Below are 24,481 nucleotides of genomic sequence, written 5' to 3'. Positions count from 1 at the left end.
CTGTTATTTTAGAGCAAAAGCAGACACAGATGGTAAGTAAAACTAATGAGGAGGGTGGGTCTCCACAAATCTTCATCACTTCGTCATGTCTGACTCTTTGTTACCCCATGGACTGTAGCCCACCAGGCTTCTCTGTCCATGGGATTCTCCAGGCAAGAATACTGAAGTGGGTTGCCATTTCCTCCTCCAGGGGATCTTCCCAACCCAGGGATTGAACCCAGGTCTCCTGCATTAGAAGGCTGATTCTTTACCACTGAGCCAGCAGGGACAGAAAAGGGGGACCGAAAGGGGCTCCCAGTGGCCTGGGTCAACCGAATCATCTGTCATCCACCACACCTCTGCCAACTGTTCACCCAGAACCTGCTCGAATACCTCCAGGGATGGGGCTCCCTTTGGAGAGCTGGAAAATTCTTCTTAATTCAGAGTTATAATTGGTCTCCCTGTGACTTCACCTATGGATCCCACCCTCTGGAGTTTCAGAAAACAAGTCCATGCTTCTAGATACAGGACTATGCATGTGTATGTGTGTATTTTGAGAGAAGATAGGGAGAAGGAAGGAAGGAGATTGTTGCATCATTCTATACCAACTCTGCATGCATGCGTTTGTGTTAGTCGCTGAGTTGTGTCCGACTCTCTGCGACCCCATGAACTGCGGCCCACCAGGCTCCTCTGTCCCTGGGATTCTCCAGGCAAGAATACTGGAGTGGGTTGCTGGGCCCTCCTCCAGGGGATCTTCCTGACCCAGGGATGGAACCCAGGTCTCCTGCACTGCAGGTGGATTCTTTACCGTGTGAGCCACCAGGGAAGCCCTGGTGACTATGTATTGATATCTAATTAGGATTTACTGTGTGTTTACTATGCGCCGGGCACTTTACAGATATCACCCGGCTTCATACTCACAGCACCTCTGTATGAGGCAGGGATTGTTGGATGCGCTTCTTCAGATGCCAACACCAAGGTTCAGAGAGCCGGCCGCCCCTTCCAGAGCCCCAGAGATGAAACTTGTCTGACTAGGAGTCACCCCAGGCCCAAGATGGCCTGGGCTCTCGGCCAGCACACGCCCCTCCATGCTCACAGGCCTTGGAGCCTGGTCCTTTGCCTTGAAAGATTTCCCATTTGTGTTATTCAAGTATTGCTTTCCCTTTAAAAAAATTTTAAGCACAGGATTCACCCATAATCCTATCACACACGCAGGTAACGATGATTACTTTCATATATATATGTGCACTCATATTTATACCTATATACATCAATACAGTCATAACTACATTCCTCATACATATATAATCTGCATGTAGACAGATGGTTCGGTTTTTTGCAAAACTGAGATGATACTATGTATGTGATTTTGTAACCTGTATTTTCTACCCAACTGTATATCTGGACCATCTTTCCATAGCAACACATAAAGCTCTGCATCAATTTTATGAGTGCCTGGCAGTCTGTACAGGGATACTCCAACACATTTCTAACTAGCCACCTCTCCTTAGACATTAATCTTCTCCAAATAGAAATGCTCCAACACATCTTTGCACACACATCTTTGTGTGAGTCTATTTCTTGGGTTACTGCCATTGGGGAAAGTGGGTGGGGGCCACAGGTGAAGTGCCGGGAAGCTTCGATGGTAACCCTGGCGCTCCTCGGAGCCGTGTGGAGAGGGCTGGCTCCCCCACCCCCAACCCACATGGGATGCTATCTTTTTCTAATCTTGGCCAAGCTTTCTGGCCAGGGACGAATAATACAACTAACTACATCTTGTTCTAATGTGCTTATCTTTTATTGTGAGATTGAATTTCTTCCAACGCCAGGCAGTTCCAACCTGTCTCAGGCATCCTTATAGTACGACAGGATGCCCAAGGGCAGAGAAGACCCCAGGTTGGGTTCTGACCACACATATTCTGGAGGCATCTGCCCAGGGCGTCTCTGCCTGAGGGAATCACTGGTCCCACGAGGGCGCTGCCCGGCTGCCAGGGCCTCCGAGGATTTCAGGCTCCGGAGGTGGAACAAGACCGTCTGGTCGAAAGCTTGTGTGACCCAGTCACCCCAGGGTGGCATTGGAGACATCCACTGTTTCCACCGGCTCAGCATCCCGCCTCCTTCGCACTAGACGGCACCCCGCCCTCCAGCCCAGCCTCTCCTGCCCTTTGCTGAGCCTGCCTCCAGCCTCGGGAAGAGGCTGGGCTCTGACCCGGGGGGCCTCTGCCTCTCTGTCAGGTGCCAGGTACGTTACTCAGCTTCCCAGAGCCTCAGTTTGTTCATCACTTAGGCGGGGCCACAGTCATACCTTTCTCCCCGTGTCGCTGTGAAAATTAAATGAGAGCAGTTGGCTAACACAACCATATAAACCACCATACCTAGAGCCAACTTCACTTTATTTCACAAGGTCTGATCGAGCAGCTGGTTGCACTCTAGTGTAATTGCTCCTTGAATATAAAGTAGGAGTGGACAGCTTACAGAGAAGTTAAATTGTAGTCATTCGGTTTCGCTGCCCCCACCTCCCGCTCCAGGCCTCAGATCTGGGCCCTTCACAAGGTTCACGATCACTAGTTTGTTAACTTGAATCAAGAGAAGGTGGTTGAGCCCACACCGCTAGGTCTGAACTGTTGAGCGCCTCCCAGCTTGTTGCGGCTCCAGAATTTGGCGGCTGCATGTCATCTTTGGTTCATCCATTCAGCAGGCACTGGTGAGCCCCAAATGTCTAGTCCTGTGTGGAGGAAATCCTCGGAAAGGCAAGAAAGAGGCCCTGTTGTCAAGCTGCTCAGCCAAGGAGGAGACACACACACAGCCTGCACCGCTGCTGTGCAGACAGACAACGGCCAGGCCACCGATGGCTAGAATCCGGACCCGCATTTTTGTGCCACCAGCCCAGAGTGGCCGGGGCTTGCTCAGCGACTGCCAGCTTCCCAAGCCAGTCCTTGGGTTCCCGTTTCACAGTCTCCATATGACATGTGTTTCAATGGACATGCCACCCAGCTGTAAATGAGGTAGGGGGTGGGGAGGGGGAGGAGGGGCGATGCTTGGCGACAAAGCCAGAGAGAGCAGTCTTTCCACTAACAGCTATGCAGCCTGGCCTGAGAGAGAGAGAGAGAATGAGACAGAGATGGAGGGGAGGGAGAAACCTGGAAGTGAAGGGGTTAGTCGCTCAGTCGTGTCCGACTCTTTGCGACCCCACGGACTGTAGCCCGCCAGGCTCCTCTGTCCATGGGATTCTCCAGGCAAGAATACTGGAGTGGGTTGCCATTCCCTTCTCCAGGGGATCTTCCTGACCCAGGGATCGAATCTAATCTGGGTCTTCTGCATCACAGGTGACTTCTTTACCATCTGAGCCACCAGGGTTCATAGGAAGAAACCTAAGCCCAAAATAGAGAACAAAACCTCTCTCCGCACACAGATTTTGAGCAAGCCACACCCACCTTAACAGCGGAATTAACTCCTTCGAGCCAGACCTAGGAGCCTATGAATCAGCTGGAGGCTTGTTCAACACCTGACCCCTGAGCCCAACCCCAGGGTCTGAGCGAGCTGCAGGCTGCCCTAACAACAGACTGCAGGCTGGGACTCCAACAATGGACAGTTACTGCTCCCAGTTCTGGGGCTGGACGCCCAGGGCAGGAGCCGGCGCGGCCTGGCTCTGGTGAGAGCTCTTCTCCTGGCTGGCAGGTGGCCGCCTCCTCACCGTGTTCTCACAGGGCAGGCAGAGAGCGAAGGACTACTCTTTGGGGTCTCTTCTTATAAGGGCGCTGATCCCGCCATGAGGCCCGCACCCTCAGGACCTCATCCAATGCCTCATCAACTCCCAGAGGCCCCGTCTCCAGACACCATCACCGTGGGGCTCCAGCACGTGAATTTCGGGGAGCACAGGCTCCTTCTTCCTCTGCCCCCTCACAGCTCATGTCCTTCTCACTTGTAAAATGCATTCTTTCTATCCCAACAGACCCAAGAATCTTAACTCATTCCAGTATCAACTCTGAAGTCCAAAGTCTTGTCTAAAGAGCATCTAAATCAGACATGGTGAGACTCGGGGGACCATTCGTCCTGAAGCTGGCGTTCTCTATGCCAGCTGTGACCCTGTGAAACACAGGTTATGTGCTTCCAAAACCCACTGCTGGGACAGGCACAAGAGAGACACCCTCAGGGCTCCCCTGGTTTGGCTCAGATGGTAAAGAATCTGCCTGCGGTGCAGGAGACCCAGGCTTGATCCCTGGGTTGGGAAGATCCCCTGGAGAAAGCAATGGCAACCCACTCCAGTATCCTTGCCTGGAGAACCCCATGGACAGAAGAGCCTGGCAGGCTACGGTACATGGGGTCGCAGAGTCGGACAAGATTGAGCAACTAACACTTCTTTTTCACTTTTTCAGACATTCTCATTCCAAAAACGACAGAAAAGAAAGAAGGGTTGACAGGTCCCAAACAAGCCTGAAGCTTAGCAAGGCAAATTCCTTGAGACCTTAGGGCTGAGCCTGAATCCGTGGGTCGGGGCCGGGCCTGGGAATCTGCAATCCTCACCTAAGTTCTCAAGATCCCGTACCTCGGACTGCGGTCTGTGAGCAGCTACTTGGCCGCAGTCTGAACTTGTTGCTGGTGTGACGCTCAGGCCCTACTTACAACCTACTGAATAAGAATCTGTATTTAAACCTACGGTGTTTCTTCCTGGAGGAGGGCATGGCAACCCACTCCAGCATCCTTGCCTGGAGAATCCCCACGGACAGAGGAGCCTGGCGGGCTACCGTCCGTGGGGTTGCAAAGGGTCAGACGGGACTGAGTGACTGAACACACGCAGCAGGGCGTTTCATGCGCACATTAAACCTTGAGAAGCCGTGCTCGAAGCAATTCCCACTGAAAGAATACACATACCACTTGGAAGGACTTCTCTGGTGGCTCAGTGGTAAAGAATCTGCCTACCAATGCAGGAGACGTGGGTCTGATGCCTGGTCTGGGGAGATCCCACCTGCCGCAGAGCAACTAAGTCCGGGCACCGCCACTACTGAGCCCGCGCTCTAGAGCCCGGGGAAGCGCAGTTACTGAAGCCCAAGAGTTCGTGCTCGGCAATGAGAGAAGCCCCCACGATGAGAAGCCTGAGCACTGCAACTAGGGAGTAGCCTCCACGCTCCACAGCTAGAGAAAGCCCACGTGCGGCAGCGAAGACCCAGCACAGCCAAAAATAAATAAAAATTTAAAAAGATACCACTTGTAGTATAATAAATAACAGCAGTGAAACAGGCAGGGTTCAAAGTGCTTCATGCGTAATAATCCATTTATGGGTCAAAATAATCCCGTGAGGTAGAGACTATTATTATCCCCATTTTACAGATGAGAAGTGTGAGGCACAGAACAGTGAAATCACTCGCCAGTGTCTCAAAGCCGGCAGCTGCTGAGGCTGAGATTCAAGACCACGCTGACTGGCACCTGCTGCCCTCCCTGTAGCTGGGGTGCTCACCTGGGAATGTACAGCCCTGAGTCATCCTGCTGCCCTCCTGAACCCAGACACCTCAAACAAGTCTTTCAACCCCTCTGCAAAAATGCCGGAGCTGCACTTACTCCAGCATGTCCTGTAGCTAAATATTAACAACACATACACATCACGTTGATTTTCCGGGAAGAAAATGGTTGTGCAGATTTGGGTATAATCACTAGATTTCTAAGGTCGACCAACTTAGGAGGGAAAAAAAATCAGTGCATGCAAGAAGCCGTGCCCAGGGACTCACAGGAGCCCTGTGATTCAATCAGTTCTCTATCTCAAATCTGCTCTCAGAATTATCAAAACAGTCCAGAAGGTTCTGGGGCAAGCATGGAGAGCAAAGAGGTAGAGTCATTTGCACTGGCCTCCAGCCATAAGGACTTGTTCGGACATTTTTACGTGGTCTGCCCTTTGGACTGAAACTATTTTATAAAACCAAACACTGTTCTTTGAACTTAAAATGACAGAACATGAAAAAGCACATAAAACAGGGCTGAAGCGCTTCATCGTGCCCTGCCGCTGCCAGCGGGGAGCTGTTTATATCTGTATTTAGAGATTCCTTCCTTGCATCATTGCTGCCGCTGAGTTACCAGGTCGTCCTGTACCTAAGTGAGATCAACCCTAGGATTTAGTCCCATTTCCCCAAAGACAAACAGCCATGAGATTATCAGAAGTTCCTCATGCCCTTCTACCCAAGGAGAGGCCAAAAGCAGATTGATACAAGCATCATATGAAGAGGTGGTCTGCCTGAAACTTCCCTGGGCACAAGCCAAAGAACAGAATAACCATTAGCTGGTTACTCATAAATCGGAAGGCTTTATCAACACAGAGAATCAGTGCAGGCAAATCAAGGCTGGTAGGCAGACTCAGCAGTGGGAATTCAAAGTTTTCTGTGTCCTAGAAAAAGATAAGGAGTGATGCTCCAACGGAGACGGGTGATTAAGGATCTGCAGACTTCAGGGCCGTAGGAGATTGTTTTCTCTCCAGTTCCACACAGCAGGAAAGATAAGGGCAATAAATGAAAATGTCACAAGGCAACCAGGAACAGAACAGACCGTGTCTGGAGGCCAAAGAAAGGATTCCCCTTTGATCAAAAAGGACTCTTTGTACATTTCAGCAGAGAGCAGGCCCCGCTCCCAAGAGCTCCCAGAGAGCCCAGGACACGCGCATCCATTTGTCAGTGGCATTGACATAAGCATTCTGACAAAAGCTGGGGCCAGCCAACCAGAAATTCAGCCAGGAGCCCGCCCTTTGGGACTGGCCTCTCAAAGTCTGACCAAGTGCCAACGCAATTTTTAATAAAGGATAAGGAGCTCATGGCAACACTATTTACAAGAGCGACAAAAACTTGCATGATCAACAGGAGGAGACTGGCTGAATAAACGTGTATCCATCCAAACTGTGAGAATTAGATGGTCAAGGAATATCTAACAAAGTGGGGGAAACAGTTAAGAGTCAATGATAAGCAGCGGTGGGGCGGGGGAGCAGGACCCACAGGCTTCTCTGTGCCTGTATCGATCCATCTTCAAGGAGAAAAATAAGCTAGAAGAATAATCACCAAAAGTACTTATCTTTGAATGGTGGAAATGTGGGTGGGTTTTTTCCTTTTGTCTGTCTGCATTTTCTAATTTTCCATAATGAACATGAATTACCCTTCAGTTCAGTTCAGTAGCTCAGTCGTCTCTGACTCTGCGACCCCATGAATCGCACCACGCCAGGCCTCCCTGTCCATCACCAACTCCCAGAGTTCACCCAAACTCATGTCCATTGAGTCGGTGATGCCATCCAGCCATCTCATCCTCTGTCGTCCCCTTCTCCTCCTGCCCCCAATCCCCCCCAGCATCAGAGTCTTTTCCAATGAGTCAACTCTTCACATGAGGTGGCCAAAGTACTGGAGTTTTAGCTTTAGCATCATTCCTTTCAAACAACACCCAGGACCAATCTCCTTTAGAATGGACTGGTTGGATCTCCTTGCAGTCCAAGGGACTCTCAAGAGTCTTCTCCAACACCACAGTTCAAAAGCATCAATTCTTTGGCGCTCAGCCTTCTTCACAGTCCAACTCTCACACCCATACATGACCACTGGAAAAACCATAGCCTTGACTAGACGGACCTTTGTTGGCAAAGTAATGTCTCTGCTTTTGAATATGCTATGTAGGTTGGTCATAACTTTTCTTCCAAGGAGTAAGCGTCTTTTAATTTCATGGCTTAGGATTAGCAAAAATAAAGGTCATGCATTAAAAATAAGTCTCCGATGTTGTTTCCTAATAGCAGTTACTGTTTACTGAGAGCTTAATATTTGCTTTATACATGTTATTTTATTACGTAGTTTTAAAGAGCACACAGGAGGCGGGTGCTGTCATCTGCACTTGCTCCTGGGGAAACAGCAGCTCCCAGCCGTTAGATGCCTGGCCTGCAGCTCGGTCGCCACTAAGGGGCAGAGCTGTTTCCAACGAGGCGTGTCCGGCGCCAACGTCCACGCTCTTAGCCCTGATGTAGGCCCAGAAAGGAAAGTCATAGGCAGGGTTGCCAGATAAACTACAGGATGTCCAGGCAAATTTTAATGCAGGTACACAACAAATGCTATTTTTTTTTTTTTTTTGTAAAGTAGTATGTCTCATGGACTTCCCAGGGGGCTCAGTGGTAAAGAATACACCTGCCAATGCAGGAGACACAGGTTCCATCCCTGGGTCGGGAAGACCCCCTAGAGAAGGAAATGGCAACCCACTCCAGTATTCTTGCCTGGAGAATCCCATGGACAGAGGAGCCTAGTGGGCTACAATTCATGGGGTCACAGAGAGTCGGACACGATTGAGCGACTGAGCACAGTACGTCCCATACAAAATCATTCATCGTAATTGTTCATTATTCAGACCAATCTACAGACACCGAGTTGTGATGGAGGACAGTACAGCGTTTATCGTAAGGCACCAGACAAGGAGCCTGGGCCAGCTAGTGCTCAGAACACCCAATCTCCCTGACGGAATTCAGTAAAGCATTTTTAAAGGCCAGATGAGGAAGGCGAGTCCCAGGGTATCTGCCTCGTGTACAGTCCTCTGATTGGCTGATGGTGGGTAACAGGAAGGGATCACAGGGGTTAACATTATTAATCCCCAGGCTTCGATAGGTCTGGGTACTACGTGCTCGTGGTCATTAAACAGTTAATTTCTTCCATTTGATGGGGGGTTTAGCATCTGTAAAACAACTCAGGAAATGTGCATCAGATACTATTATCTGGGTACTTTAGAATGGAGCAAAAGCAGAAACATGGGACAGGGGTCTGTCCCAGGAAGGCTCCATAGGGTCCTGCTCAGTTACAATCTAATTGGGCATCTTGTTTGTTTTCTATAGGGAAATGACCTCTATCTGCACACTGCCATGGGGGAAGCTTGAAAGCATTGCAGCAATCCTGAGATTCTAGAAAAAGTGAGATTCAGGCCCCAGAGTTCCTCCAACAAGGACCAGGAACCACGTCAGCCCCCAGACAGGCCCAGAGAAAATCACCACGTATCTCGGGATCCCTTTTGTTACACCCCATTATGAAAGAATCTGGGGCTTTGCTGACTGATACAAGTTGGCTGCCTGCTTCAGACAACCCCATAAAAGAGAAGGATGCTGGAATTCATAGGCCGCACCAAGCAATAGAACTGAGCTCTTAAAAACCACCCCTCAGAGCACACCTACGTTTGTCTGGCTTTGCTGTCAGTGGTCAGGGTGAGAAGTGACTCGCAGCCCCCGCCTCGCCCCCTCGCCATGGGGCTCATGGTGAGAACTCCGTGATCTTCAACTCCAAACTCAGACCAACAGTCCTCACTCTGGTTGCCCATTAGGATCATATGGGGAACTTCAAAACATACTGACACTCAGGTCACTCCCAGAAATTCTATTTTCTTTTTTTGGTGGGATCTTAGTTCCCTGACCAGGAATCGAACCTGTGCCCCGTGCATTGGAAGGTGGATTCTTAAGCAGTGGACCACCAGGGAAGTCCCACTCCCAGAAATTCAGAATCCTTTGGCTGAAATGGGCACGAGTGTGGGTATTTTATGTCGCACACCAGGTGACCCCAGTGGCTCAGGCAGGGTTAAACATCACTGTGCTGGACCAACCCTCAAGGAACCAGAGGGTGAGGACAGCGGGCCCCACGGGGATGGATGTCAGATTGCTCTGTCAAATGGAGACACCAGGTAAAACTTGCTAGAATGCTTACACAGGATCAGCTCAGAGGGTGCTTCGCATAGAAAATACTTGGCAAGTGTTACTAAATATTTCTTTCCCTAGAATCAAACAGGCTGGCTAACATGTATTACATACTTGTTATCCAATTTAGTCCTCGGAACAGCTCTCTAAGGTAAACATTACCACTGACCCCGTTTATAAGATGAGAAAGCTGAGGCAGAGAAAGGGGATCTCTTTCTCAAGATTACCAGCTGGCAGTGGTGTGGGGCAGGGTGGGGCTAAGACTTGAACCCAGCTATTCCCACTGCAGAGCCCCTGGCTTTCCATCTCTTCCTTGTACTATTTTCCTGCTTAAAGGGCTACTGAAGGGCAGTGACGTCCTCTGCCTCCCCACTCCTGGCCCTTGCCTGGCTGTCCCCCTGCCTTGAATGCCAGTCTGTTCTCTGCCTACAAGTCATAACCCTCCCAGGAAACAAGTGGTCCTCTCCAGGCTCTTCCGGATGTCACAGGGAGCGTCCATCTATCCGTTCATTTATTCTTCCCGTCCTTAAACAGACATGGAGTGAGCATCTAGGGAGTGCCAGGGACCGTGCTAGACACTGGATAGAAACACTGGGGAGTCCTGGTGGAGCTTGAGGCCCTGTGGGGGAGACAGAAAAAAAATACCAACCCACAAATAAATCACTGCAAACTGCAGCAACTGTTCCAAAAGGAGCTTTCACCTGACCCTGAGCCTGAGAAGGCATCTGCCGGTTTTATGCTGAGGCCGAGTGATTGGTCTTTCTGCCTGTTGAGTGGAGGATGATTGGCTGGGGGCTGAAGGTGAAGGCAGGGAGGTTGGGACGAAGGCTAAGCGAGGAGGCTAAAGGAGGACTCCGGATAAGACAGGAAGGGGCGTGGCCCGGTGAGCCGCCTGCCGCTGCAGCTTGTAATGCGTGGTGACTGCGGCTTGCTTGGGCCCTTGGGACACTCTGCAGTCTTTTTACTGTCTTATTTCATTATTGTATAAATTGCCTCCAGGGTAATATTCTAAATTTTTAACTATTGGGAGCCACCAGGGGCCTGACCAATCAGAAGAGACTGTGACTCCAGGGCCGCTCATCAACGTGGGGGTGGGGGGGGGGGGGTGGTTAGGCGTTAACCCTTTCACTGCTGGATTAATGGGGAGGTCCCAGGGGAGCAACCTGGATGGAGGAAGGGATTTGGAGTATAACAACTTCTTGACCATATTTTAACAACCAGTATTAAAACCAAGCGGTTCAGGACTTCCCAGGTGACCCAGGGGTTAAGAATCCCCTTAGCAATGCAGGGGATGGGGGTTCGACCCCTGGTCACGGAACTAAGACCCCACAGGCCGTGGAGCAACTAAGTCCGTGCAGCACCTACTGAGTCCATGCATCACAACGAGAGAATCTGCAAGCCGCAGCTAAGACCCGATGCAGCCAAATAGATAAATAAAACTTAAAAAAAAAAAAAAAAAAGAATGAAAATAAAATGAGAAAATTATATTAAAAGAAAACACAAAGTGGTTCATATCAGCTAAGGCTGACTTCCTCACTAGGTTTTCAGCTTCTAGTAACAAAGCTAGACTTAATCAAGATGAATTAGCTAGGCAGTAGTCACACAGGTACCCCTTCCCAGGGGAAACGCCCTTGTGAAGCCTCGGCCAGTCTTGCATACTCAAACACTCTACAGGTATTTCCTGATGTTACTATTATTATCCTCCCTTCATGTTTGTTGTTGTTTAGTCATTCAGTCGTGTCCGACTCTCTGTGACCCCATGGACTGTAGCCCACCAGGCTCCTCTGTCCATGAGATTCTGCAGGCAAGAATACTGGAATGGGTTGCCATTCCCTTCTCCAGGGGATCTTCCTGACCCAGGGATCAAATCTGGGTCTCCTGCATTGCAGGCAGATTCTTCACTGTCTGAGCCACCAGGGCGGAATCACTATGAGTTAGAAGTAATTCAAGTTAAATTGTACCTTTCTGGGTTCCACCGAGGGAACAGCTTTCCTTCAAATGGAGCCCCTGGCTCCATGTCACTGGTTCTAACAGCCTTCTTCCAAGGGCTACATTTCTTCCCGTAACTACTTTGCTGTGGGCTTTCCAGGTCTGCCTGTTATGTATAAATACACTTCGCTTTTATGGGGTGTGTAGTGCTCCCATCATAAACCATCTCCTCCAACCACAGGATTAGGGGAAGGGCTGGGGTGGGGTGGGGGGGAGTGTGTACAGCCAAGCCCGGACCTTTGTGGTGAAAACTGATGCCGCCAGGTACCTCCCCAGCTGCTGCTGCTAAGTTGCTCAGTCATGTCCGACTCTCTGTGACCCCACAGACTGTAGCCCATCAGGCTCCTCTGTTCATGGGATTCTCCAGGCGAGAATACTGGAGTGGTTGCCATGCCCTCCTCCAAGGGATCTTCCTGACTCAGGGATCAAACTGGCATCTCTTGTGTCTCCTGCAGGTTCTTTACCACTAGCGCCAGCTGGGAAGCCCGAGCCAAACAATATTACCCTGAAGCCTTTACATCTGGCCCATTGTATTCGTGGGGAGTAAGACAGGATGCTAGAGGGCTTCCCTGAAGGCTCCGATGGTAAAAAGCCCACCTTCAATGCAGGAGCCACAGGAGACACGGGTTCAATCCCTGGGTCAGAAAGACCAAGACCCCCATGGAGGTGGAAATGGCAACCCACCCCAGAATTCTTGCCTGGAAAATTCCACGGACAGAGGAGCCTGATGGGCTATAGTCCAAAGAGTTGGACATGACTGAGCGACGGAGCACACGCAAGGTAGGAGACTGGGGTCCACCACAGGAGCCCCCTCTTAACCTCACATCTCCATCATCCAGGCCACTGCAAGGACCTCCTTGCTCCAATTTCCTCCGAGTTTACTGTGCGTTGCCCATGGCCACTTGGACATTATCTCACATGGTGACCCCAGCTCATCACAGCCCTGCTGCAAAACCTCAGAGGCTCTTGGACTTGCTCTTAGAATAAACCTCCCGCCCTTGCCCAGCCTCTTGGTCTGGTCCTGCCTTTAAAGCTTAATGGACAAGTTGATCTCAGTAATAAATGGTGAGGAGTATTTTATTTCTGTTTTCAGACAAAGTAGCAGCTAAAGCCATCAGCTCTGGAGTCACATGGCTCATTCATTCATCAATTCAGTCAGCCGTCAGATATTTAGGGACGGCCTGCTATGCGCCAGGCTTGTTCCGGGCCCTGGGGGACTGGTGAACAAGACACAGCTCCTTGCTGGGGCTGCTTTCCAGGGCGTGCAGACCTCAGAGCAGCACAGGAGCCAGGGTTTACAAGGGCCCCAGGCCCCTTCATGCTCTGCTGTGGCCCTTGCAAGATTTGCAATCATTTTTGGACACAGTCCTGGCTGCCTCTACAGGGCGCTCACGTTCTCATGGGGAGTCAGGCACTAAATAGAACCCTGATTTCAGGCCATAAGAAGTGCTAGGAAGAAAGTAAGCTATATTAACACATATATATGGAATCTAGAATGGTACTGAAGAATCTATTTGCAGGGCAAGAACAGAAATGCCAGATATAGAGAGCAGACTTGTGGGAGGGGGTGGGGGGGAGGGGGGGCACACTGAGATGGGGGTGTTGACATCCACACACTGCCACGTGAGGAATAGCTGGCTGGTGGGAGGCTGCTGCGGAGCACAGGGAGCTCCACTCGGTGCTCTGTGAGGATCTAGAGGGCGGGGTGAGGGGTGGGGGGTACAGAAGCTCAGAGGGGAGGGGATATATGTATACTTAGAGCTGATTCACGCTGTTGAACAGCAGAAACTAACACAGCGTTGTAGAGCAGTTATCTCCAGATTAAAAAATAAATGTAAGGGACTTCCCTGCTTGTCCAGTGGTTGAGAATTTGCCTTCCAGTTCAGGGGATGCAGGTTCGATCCCTGGTCGGGGAACTAAGACCCTACATACCACAGGGCTTGCGCGTCACAACAACGGTTCCTGAACACCACAACTAAGACCTGACCCAGCCAAATAAATAAATATATGTGTCCGTATATATATTTAAGAAATTCTAAAATGGAAGCTATGGGGTGTACCGGCTGGTGACGGCAGGGAAGTCCTCCTGAGAGGGTGAGCACAGGGAAGTCCTCCTGAGAGGGTGCGAGCAGGGAAGTCCTCCCTGAGAGGGTGGCAGCCAGCCAGAGCCCTCAGTGAGGAGCAGGGGCGGTGGATGGAAAGAACCTTCCAGGCAGGAGAAAGAAGAGCTAACGGTAAGGCCCTGGAGCAGGAACAGACTGCTGAGCTGGGAGAGACAGAGGGCGGGGGAGCCCAGCCAGGTCAGCCCCTGCCACTCCCATTCCACCCCAAGCAAAGCAGGGGCTGCTGAAAGCAGGTGGACCCGAGTCCAGAGCTCCAGGCCCAGCCTGCCAGACCCGAGGCTGATCCCCAACCAGAGAATTTCCTGGCTCCCTCCCAGCGCACCCCCCCCCCACCCCCAGCCCCAGCCCTGCAGTGCAGGGAAGTTTCCAGCCAAGCCCTGAGCTCATACTGGCTGGAGGCTTGCAGCCCAGGAGGGTCACGTGTCCCCACGCTACAGATGGGATGTGGGGGACGTGGGGGCGCTGGCTACATCCTCCAGGGCACGTGGTGAGGGCCCAGCTCACCAGCACAGTGACTGGGAAAGGAACAGCCCCCCAACAGCCCTCGGGTTCGGGGAGCTTGGCTGTGTTTCTGAGAACCCCTCCACTCACTTCTTTGGACACATTTTGTGTCTAATGTGAGGCCCAGCCACATTGCTTCCCCCAATTCTTTCATTCAGGAACCGTGCTCGTAATACAGTACTGTACTATTATTCATTTTTCATGAACTGGATTGTGATTTTTTTCTTAAAGACTTTTAAAAGGAATCATTGTATTGATACCTTATACTTGCCATAAACAAAAGGTAACTACTTTGTAATATCCATGTTATTCAATTCTACCTAGATACTGACCCTGGTCTCCAGCGCACTGACTTTGTTTAAAAGGGAGCATGCTCAGTCACTCAGTCGCATCCTACTGTGTGACCCCACAGACTGGAGCCCGCCAGGCTCCTCTGTCCATGGAATTTTCCCAGCAAGAATACTGGAGTGGGTTGTCATTTCGTTTAAAAGAGAGATCGTACGCATTCCCTGGCGGTCCAGTGGTTAGGGCTCTGCATTCCTACTGCAGGGGACAAAGGTTCAATCCCTGGTTGGGGAACTAAGATTCCACATACTGCTTGGCCTGGTCAAAAATAAATAAATACAAAAGGGAGATCGCATGGGGTGGGGGGAATCCTTTCACAATGAATATGTATATCAAATCGCCACAATATACATTTTAAATATCTTATAATTTTATATGTCAATTGTACCTGAATCAAGCTGGATAAAAAAAGAGAGAGTCACAACTATTAGAAAGAGATTAAAGAGACTAAGGATGCTAGGAGCAGACACCGTCCCCTAAATAACAACAAAAAAAACTGAAAAAGAAGAGAAAAGAGAATATTTCACCCTGTGATGCGATCTTGCCTAGCACCATCTTAAAGTGATTCTCCAGGAAATGAGACCCAGCTCTGTCCAACTTCAGTCAAGACAAGAGCCTGCTATGGAGCTGGTTACCAGGAACCCACCAACGCTCCAGGAGGACCCAGGCAGGGGCGACGGTGCCCAAAGCCTCCCGCAAACCCAGGGCAATTCCAGAGGTCAGCGCTGCCCGGGACTGCCAGCACCATGGAGGCTGGACGGGGCCCAGCAGGAGCCCTGCTACCCTCGCCACCTCTAGGAACAGGACGTAGCTGCCCCTCCTACCAGTGTGGCTACCACTTCTCCACGTCACTTCTTGTTCTTACCCTCAGGCGTCTCCGACTCTTTGTGACCCCATGGACTGTAGCCCGCCAGGCTCCTCTGTCCATGGGATTCTCCAGGCAACAATACTGGAGTGGGTTGCCACGCCCTCCTCTAAGGGATCTTCCCAACCCAGGGATCGAACCCAGGTCTCCCGCATTGCAGGCTGATTCTTTACCATCTGAGCCACCAGGGAAGCCCAAGAATACTGGAGTGGGTAGCCTATCCCTTCTTCAGGAGAACTTCCCAACCTAGGAATCGAACCAGGGTCTGCTGCATTGCAGGCAGATTCTTTACCAGTTGAGCTGCTGCTGCTGCTAAGTCGCTTTAGTCATGTCCGACTCTGTGCGACCCCATAGACGGCAGCCCTCCAGGCTCCTCTGTCCACAGGATTCTCCAAGCAAGAATACTGGAGTGGGTTGCCATTTCCTGCTTCCACCAGCTGAGCTACTAGCTTCTAATTAAGAATCTGGGTGGGTTCGTCTGACTGGCAGGATTGGGCTCATGCCACTGTCCCCTCGCTGCAGAAATGGCTGGGAAAATGAGTACTTGACATTTTCAGCCTCTACCATGAGAGGTGGATTTTTGTCTCAGAAGACAGGAGATTCCCCAGGCACAGAAAGGGGATTTGAATACCAGTGTGGAAGAGGGTTCACACTGCAGCCTGGCCACTCTCCTCTGAAACTCTGCTGACAGGGCTGGCCCTGGGCTTACACTCAGGAACTCAGATGTGGGGAGGGGGTCCCACCCCTATGAACTGATGATGATGGCTCGTTGCACCGAAAGTGTTTGTACATATGATGCGGTTCGTGTTGGACCTCTGCGGTCCTCCTGGGATTCTGAAAATCTGGTGCCAGGCATAGGCTGCCTATGTGAGCAGCCCCCACTACAAACCCTGGGCACTGAGTCTCTAAGGAGCTTCCCTGGTGGGCAACACTCCACAGGCACCGTCGCCCTCGTAGCTGGGGAGCTAACCGCCTCCCAGGGGCTTCCCGGGAAAAGACGCCCAGAGCTTGTGCCTGGTTTCCTCTGGACTCTGCCCCACGTGCCTTCTCCCTTTGCTGGTTTTGCTCTTCATCTTTTTTTTCTTCATCTTTTCACTGGAATGAGTCACAAGCACAGGGAGACCGTGTGCTGAGTCCGATGAGTCCTCCCAGGGGGCGCGGAGGTCTCAGGACCCTACACACCACCAGCATCACAGCCTCCGAGAAACGCCAACTCAGGAAAGTCCCGACATGCTCAGGGTTCCCAACACTCCCAGTGACTCTTCAAGGCAGGGCTGTGACGTAGATACGGCAGTCTGGCTGGCCCTGTTAACAGAGGGGGAAACTGAGGCTCACAGAGGGGAGGGACCTGCCAAGACCTCAGGATCAGCAAACCGAGCTGAGTCCAGTGCTCTTACCCTGGGGGGCTCCCCCCAAAACTCTCTCCAAGCTTAGAAGCCTGGGTTGGATTTTTTCTACCAGCTGAGCCTTCTGTGCAAGAAAAGCATTCCAGGCAGCCTGAGCCTTCTTGCAAATGGAAATGTTATTTCAATCGTGTCTGCACCAAACAGAGCGCAAACAGGACATTTTGCACCATGGCCGTCTAGCAATTAAGTGAGTGTCCCCTCTCCTTGGGCTGCTCAGGCGGTGCTAGTGGTAAAGAACCTGCCTGCCAGTGCAGGAGACATAAGAGACCTGGGTTCGATCCCTGGGTCAGGAAGATTCCCTGGAGGAGGGCATGGCAACCCAATCCAGTGTTCTTGCCTGGACAATCCCCATGGACAGAGGAGCCTGGTCGGCTACAGTCCATGAGGTCACAAAGAGTTGGACACACCTGAGTGACTTGGCACGCACACACCACTCCCCTTACACCTGCATGTCTCCAGGCTGGGACTCCAGAGTGCCTGCATCTGGATCAGAATCAGTTGGTGCCTTGCTTAACAAGCAGATTCTCAGGCCTCAACTAGACTTACTAAAGGAGCATGCCCACCAGGCAAGCCAAACCTGTCGTGAGGAAGCTCCCTGAGGAGTGCGTGTGGTCAGCACAGAGCCACCGCATCATAAGCCCTCTGTAAATAAAAACTGGACTGGAGAAAGCAGAGACTGCGAGGACTTAGAGATAAAGGTCCATACTTCAGTGGGGTATGGGTCCAGCAACGTGTGTACGTGCGTGCTAAGTCCCTTCAGTCATTTCCAACTCTCTGCAACCCTATGGACTATAGCCCACCAGGTTCCTCTGTCCATGGGATTCTCCAGGCAAGAATACTGGAGCGGGTTACCATGCCCTCCTCCAGGGGCTCTTCCCAATTCAGCGATCAAACCTGTGTCTCTTACATCTCTCCACTAGTGCCACCTGGGAGGCCCCCAGCCGTGTATTTGGAGCCAGTTCTGAATATTGAGAAGCTGAAGTTCTCAGAAATAGTTTACATGACTGGAAACTGTTTTCAGCTCAACTTAAAACAGGTGGAGTTTTGCCCCTTTTGTTATTGCTTTTAATGTCTGGAGCCTGACACGTCTTCCTCAGTGGTTGTAGGGGCTGCATGATGCCCCCCCAAAAGATCTGTCCATGTCCTCGTCTCTGGAACCTGTGAATTCTACTGTATTTGGTAAAAGAGTGAATACTGCCGTATAAGGCAAAGGATGTGATTTAAGGATTTTGAGAGGAAGAGTTTATCCTGGACTATCTGCTTGGGCTCCAAATCCAATGACGAAACCACTGTTATAAATCCATGCTCATAAGAGCGGGGCCGAGGCAGGCTTGACAGATGGGAGTACAGACCATGATGTGAGGATGGAGAGACTGGGGGTTGACTCCGCTGCAAGTCAAGAAGTGCTGGCTGCAGCCCGAGCTGGAAAGGGCAAGGAAGAGAGCGTCCCCTCGAGCCTCCAGAAGCAGTGGCCCTGCTGACACCTTGATTTCAGATCTCTTGGCTTCCAGCACTGTGAGGGAATACACCTGTGTTTTATTAAGCCACCTACCGCATAATACATTGTTACAGCAGCCACAGAGAAGCCATACAGCCATGGAAGTTATTCCAGATTTTAAAAAAGGGAAGTCCCTGCGTTTGCTCCCCACACCCCAGGGCCTTTGCACATGCTGACCCTTCTGCTCCTGTGCTCTGTCTCAGCTCATCAGGTCCCAGCTCCCTCTCACGGTTCCTGTCCCTGCCCGAATGTCACCTCCACGCAGAAGCCTTCCCTGAACCCAGGCTCGCAGGAGAAGGTGCTGCCAGTCACTCTCCGGCATCTTACCCGTTTTTACTTACCACAGTATAACTGATCTCTCAACTTGTTTACTTACTGACTGGAACCTAGTCTGTCTGCTTTGTGACCACAGTCCCCGTGCCAAGTAGCTGGAGGGGGTTAAATCCACGTGTTCACTAGGAGGAGTCGATGTTATTTTATACTGAAACGGAGAAATACAAACTCCATATGGTCACATTTAATATTCCAGAGAACTCTTTAGCTACAAGAAACCTCCTCACTATATCCCAGCCCACCAGGCCACACTCTCCCTCCCTTCGGCCATAAGGTCACTTGGATGGGAAGCTGAGGCCTGGAAGGGTTCGCCCTCTGGCTGCATCATGCTAGCTATCGCTGTGTAACCTTGAGTTTAATGTCTCCCTGAGACGAGGTGACCTCCTTAGTAAAGAGAGGAATTTTTTTTTTTTAACTACTGGCACTGGGTCCTATTGATGAAGTCATTTCAAACTGCCCAACCCTGTGCTAAGCCTTTTTTTTTTCCTCTGAAGTATAGTTGACCTATTATATTGATTTCAGGTATACAACATAGTAATTCAATATTTTTATAGATAACACGTCAGTTGTAAAACATTGACAATTTTCCCGTGCTGCACATCCCATCCATGTAACATTTATTTTATACCTAGCGGTTTGTGCCTCTTAATCTCCTCCTATCTTGCCCCTACAGCTAGCTGTTCGCTACTGGTGTGAGTCTGTTTCTCTTTTGTTCTGTTTATTTTTTAGATTCCACATATAAGTGAAAACATACACTATTTGTCTTTGTCTGATTTATTTCACTAAGCACAATACCCTCTGGGCTTCCCTAGTGGCTCAGATGGTGAAGAATCCACTTGCAATGTGGGGGACCTGGGCTCAATCCCTGGGTCTGGAAGATCCCCTGGAGAAGGCAGTGGCAACCCACTCCAGTATTCTCGCCTGGAGAATCCCCATGGACAGAGGAGCCTGGAGGGCTTTAGTCCATGGGATCACAAAGAGTTGGACATGACTGAGCGACTAACACACACACACACACACACACACACAATACCCTCCAGGTCCATCCATGATGTAAGCTAAACTAGTCACATGCATACTCCTTTTGGTCCTTATGATAATCCTATGGGGGAGGGGGTTACTATTATGGACCTCATTAATGGATGCAGAAACCCAGGCATATGAAAGCTTCATCACTGGCCCAGGGTTGCAGAGCCAGTAAGGTAGAATCCAGACTCCGAGTTATATACCAGGATGCTGTTCTGCTCAAGACACCCAGAGCCCTCAACCTTCTAACTCACTTTGAACAGTTGGCTGAGAGAGACTTAAATCGCTGACTAATGCATGCACAATGGCACACACCTGCCAGTCTTTAATCAGAGTCAATGTCTGGGGAAAATGTTTCTTCTTGTTTCCCTTGCTTCTGAAAACTTGTTGCAAGAGTCAGCGTCCTGAAAGTCTGAACTTCTCTACCCCTAAATCAAAGGGCAAGTGCAGAGACTTCCCTGGTGGCTCAAAGGTAAAGAATCCACCTGTCAATGCAGGGGATATAGGTTTGACCCCTGGTCTGGGATGATCCCTTATGGCACAGAGCAACTGTAACTACTGAGTCCTCGCCCAGAGCTCACGAGTCGCAGCTACTGAACCCAGGTGCCTAGAGCCCACACACCACAGCAAGAGTCCACCACAGCTAGAGAGCAGTCCCCGCTCGCCACAACTGGAGAAAGCCTGCATGCAAAAAGCAGGACCCAACACAGCCATAAATGATTTTTTTTTAAAAGGGGCAAGTGCAAATTTTCTCTGTAAACACACACGGGGGAGAACATTCTCATTATCATGGCCCTTGCATTCTTCACTCTCCAACTCCTGCTTCTCTCTCCACAGCAGGAAGACAGACCGATCTACAGGTGGGGGGATGTAAAGGGCCCCTGAATTATTTACTATTAAAAGGCACTGAGCTGCCAGCTTCCTCTCTGAATTATTTAGCACCGCCATGTCAACTGTGCAATCCCAGCATGTCCCATTCACGTTAGCTCTGTGGAAAGTGGCTTTGTTCTAGGCAGTGTGACAAGCTCCCTGTCTCTTTGGTATCAGCTACTCTGTCCATCCTGAAGTCAGGAATAACTGATGTTGTTTGCTAGGGGCCCACAAAGTTCAGAATCAGGTCCATCAGGAAACACAGAGGGGTTTCTGCCTCCCAGCAAAGACGAGATGACCAGGTCCCTCTGCAGGCGGAAAAGGCGGAGCAACACGTGCAGTGAGGTTTCAACGGCTGATTCCCGAGAGCCCACTGGGGCCTCATGTTTTTCCCCCAAAATATGAGACACCGACTTCGGTTTTCTCAGAAGCTGCTACACTGTTTGGTGGATAAGATGCATGTGTTAGACAACTGGAGAAAAAGGGCTCATCCAGCTTCGGCCACTTAAACCTGGTGATCTCTGGCTCTTTCATTTCTCAGAATCTCAGAGCCCCCGTTTGTAAAATGGGAGCAATGTGCCTTCCTTTCAGTGCTGTGAAGACTGAATGTGTTTGTGTAGAATATTAGGGATCTGTTCATCCATTTACACCTGACAGCATAAACATCAATTCCCCAGGGTCTGGGGAATACATGAAACGAATCGATGAAAAAAAAATGCAGCTGGTGTCTGATTGGATAGAAGGATGGAGATGAGCCCATCATGGTCGAGCCTCAGATAATGTGGTTTTAGGAACACGGGGAGCAACTTTCCTTCATACAGTCCTGCCTTTCTCTGCTAAGCCCTGTGCAATGGATGAGCAATGCAGAAATACATTCAGTGAGTATTCATTGAGCACATACTAGGTACGGGGTACTAAGCTGAGGGGAGACAGCAAATGAATAAAATGCAGACAAAAATACCCCTACACTCTAGAATGAAGGAGGTAGAATCACTGCCCTCAAGGAGCGTGGAGAGGAAGAGGGACAGGTGAGCAAGTCAGAGCACAGAGGGTCACGATGCTAAGCGAGGGCTCAGGGCAGCAACAGTGAAACCAAAACAGACACATTGGGGCATTCGAGGGACGTGTCACAAGGGGGTTGTGTCTGAGCTGAAGTTCAGGGCTGTAAAAACGCCAGCAGCACTAGAGAGGCTGGGGGAGGACGCATTGGGATTTGGCTAACGATAGTTTTCCTGACTAGGGTAGGAAAGGAGAGTTTCAAAGATGGGGCTTTATGCTGCCATAACAGATGAATTTCTATGTTAACTTTAGGAGGTAATAAAATTTTTAATTAAACGTCTGCCAGGTTACAAAAGGGCAGCCATCATGAAAAAATAATCCAGGTCATTTCCTCTTGAAAATCGCCAGTTTCAAAGATGGTCTTGGAAAGTAAATGGAGAAAAAAGCCTAATCAAATGTAAGATGGTGTCTCAGCCAGGCTGGGAGAGATTCAGCATGGACAATTAGGGGACATTTTGGCTTTCCCCTCTGCCTCCACTCCCCCTCCCTTGAAGGTATCTGTTTTTTAGCTGTCTTCGAAAAGAACTTGAAGTCAGCCCATTAATAGAATTCAGACAAATGTCAGCACTTCTCATGTACTTGAGAAAAGCTTAAATGCTTGGGGCAGCCACAGGACCCTGAATTAGTCAGGACTTTTTTGATTGCAAGTGATTGAAAGTCAACTCAAAACTTTCCACCTTCAGGCGTGGATGGATCCAGGCGCTCATGATACAATCAATCAGGCCATGTCTGGTCTCCGTCGTCCTCTGTGTTGGCTTCTCTCTCAGAAGGCATGGCCTGTGTCCTTACACAGTGGCCGCTATGGTCCCAGGTGTATTTATTATCAGCTGAGCAACCAGAGCAGAAAGATCATCTCTTTTTTTAGTAACTCCCTAAAACATCTCAGAGTTAGCTCTGATTGCCCTCCTGGGTCACATGCCAATCCCTAAATCAATCTGTGACCAGGGAAACGAGAATTCTCGTTGGTCATGTGTCCACTCTTGGCACCAAGGGTCTGGTTAACCTTTTCTTTTTCATGATCAATCTATGTTATTAATTTTTATTTAAGCTGTTTCTTGCTATGAGCATAGAGACAGAAAATCAGCCTACTGGTCATCATTTGATATACATAAAGAAGGTGAGTCTAAGGTCCCACATACTTTTCTGGTCCGTGTGCAGAGTAGTAGTCCAAACCACGGATGCTGTGGTCCAGGCTCTCCTTTTTCATCTTCGTGGCTGGTTGGAAGCAGATTCACAGGTGGTTGTTGTTCAGTTGCTCAGTCGTGTCTGACTCTTTGTGACCCCCTGGACTGCAGCATGCCAGGCTTCCCTGTCCCTCACCACCTCCTGTCCACTCCTGCCCACTCATGTCCATTGAATCGGTGATGCCATCTAACCATCTTGTCCTCTGTCTTCCCCTTCTCCTCCTGCCTTCTATTTTTCCCAGCATCAAGGTCTTTTCCAATGAGTTGGCACTTTGTATCAGGTGGCCAAAATACAGGAGTTTCAGCTTCAGCATCAGTCCTTCCAATGGATATTCAGGGTTGATTTCCTTTAGGATTGACTGGTTTGATCTCCTTGTAGTCCAAGGAGTCTTCTCCAACACCACTATTCAAAAGCATCAATTCTCTCATGCTCAGCCTTCTTTATGGTCCAGCTCTCACATCCATACATGACTATTGGAAAAACCATAGCTTTGACTTAAAAGACTTTTGTCAGCAAAGTGATGTCTCTGCTTTTTAATACGCTGTCTAGGTTTGTCATAGCTTTTCTTCTAAGGAGCAAGCATCTTTTAATTTCATGGCTGCAGTCACCATCTGCAGTGATTTTGGAACCCAAGAAAAGAAAGTCTGTCACTGTTTCTGTTGTTTCCCCATCTATTTGCCATGAAGTGATGGAACCGGATACAGTGATATTTGTCTTTTGAAAGTTGAGTTTTAAGCCAGCTTTTTCACTCTCCTCTTTCACCTTCATCAAGAGGCTCTTCAGTTCCTCCTCACTTTCTGCCATAAGGGTGGTGTCATCTGTGTATCTGAGGTTATTGATATTTCTCCCGGCAATCTTGATTCCAGCTTGTGCTTCATCCAGCCCAGCATTTCTCATGATGTACTCTGAGTATAAGCTAAATAAGCAGGGTGATAATACACAGCCTTGACATACTCCTTTCGCAATTTGAACCAGTCTGTTGTTCCATGTCCAGTTCTAACTCTTGCTTCTTGACCTGCATACACATTTCTCAGGAAGCAGGTCAGGTGGTCTGGTATTCCCATCTCTTTAAGAATTGTCCAGTTTGTTGTGATCCACACAGTCAAAGGCTTTGGTATAGTCAATAAAGCAGAAGTAGATGTTTTTCTAGGAATGCTCTTGCTTTTTCTATGATCCAACTGATGCTGGCAATTTGATCTCTGGTTCCTCTGCCATTTCTAAATCCAACTTGAACATCTGGAAGTTCTCGGTTCAGGTACTGATGAAGGCTAGCTTGAAAGATTTTGAGCATGTCCTTGCTAGCATGTGAAATGAGTGCAACTGTGTGGTAGTTTGAGCATTCTTTGGCATTGCCTTTCTTTGGGATTGGAAGGAAAACTGACCTTTTCCAGTCCTGTGGCCACTGCTGGGTTTTCCAAATTTGCTGGTATATTGAGTGCGGGGCTTTCACAGCAGTCTTTAGGATTTGAAATAGCTCAACTGGAATTCCATCACCTCCACTAGCTTTGTTCTTGGTGATGCTTCCTAAGGCCCACTTGACTTCACCCTCCGAGATGTCTGGCTCTAGGTGAGTGATCACACCATCGTGGTTATCTGGGTCATGAAGATCTTTTTTGTACAGTTCTTCTG

General features: G+C 49.8%; 1 protein-coding gene across 1 annotated transcript in view; it reads left to right on the top strand.

The window, feature by feature from the left end:
- The first annotated feature begins 4,299 nt into the window (after positions 1-4,299).
- The window catches only part of DPM1 (dolichyl-phosphate mannosyltransferase subunit 1, catalytic), a 183,338-nt gene continuing 163,156 nt past the window's right edge, over positions 4,300-24,481 (top strand). Inside the window, exon 1 of the mRNA XM_055545316.1 lies at positions 4,300-4,303. The gene's annotated coding sequence lies outside the window, so the exon portion shown is untranslated. The remainder of the gene's footprint in view (positions 4,304-24,481) is intronic.

This window comes from Bubalus kerabau, chromosome 13 (genome assembly GCF_029407905.1).
Source record: "Bubalus kerabau isolate K-KA32 ecotype Philippines breed swamp buffalo chromosome 13, PCC_UOA_SB_1v2, whole genome shotgun sequence".
In the NCBI taxonomy this organism is placed as follows: Eukaryota; Metazoa; Chordata; class Mammalia; order Artiodactyla; family Bovidae; genus Bubalus; species Bubalus kerabau.
This window is presented reverse-complemented; position numbering and strand designations above follow the sequence as displayed.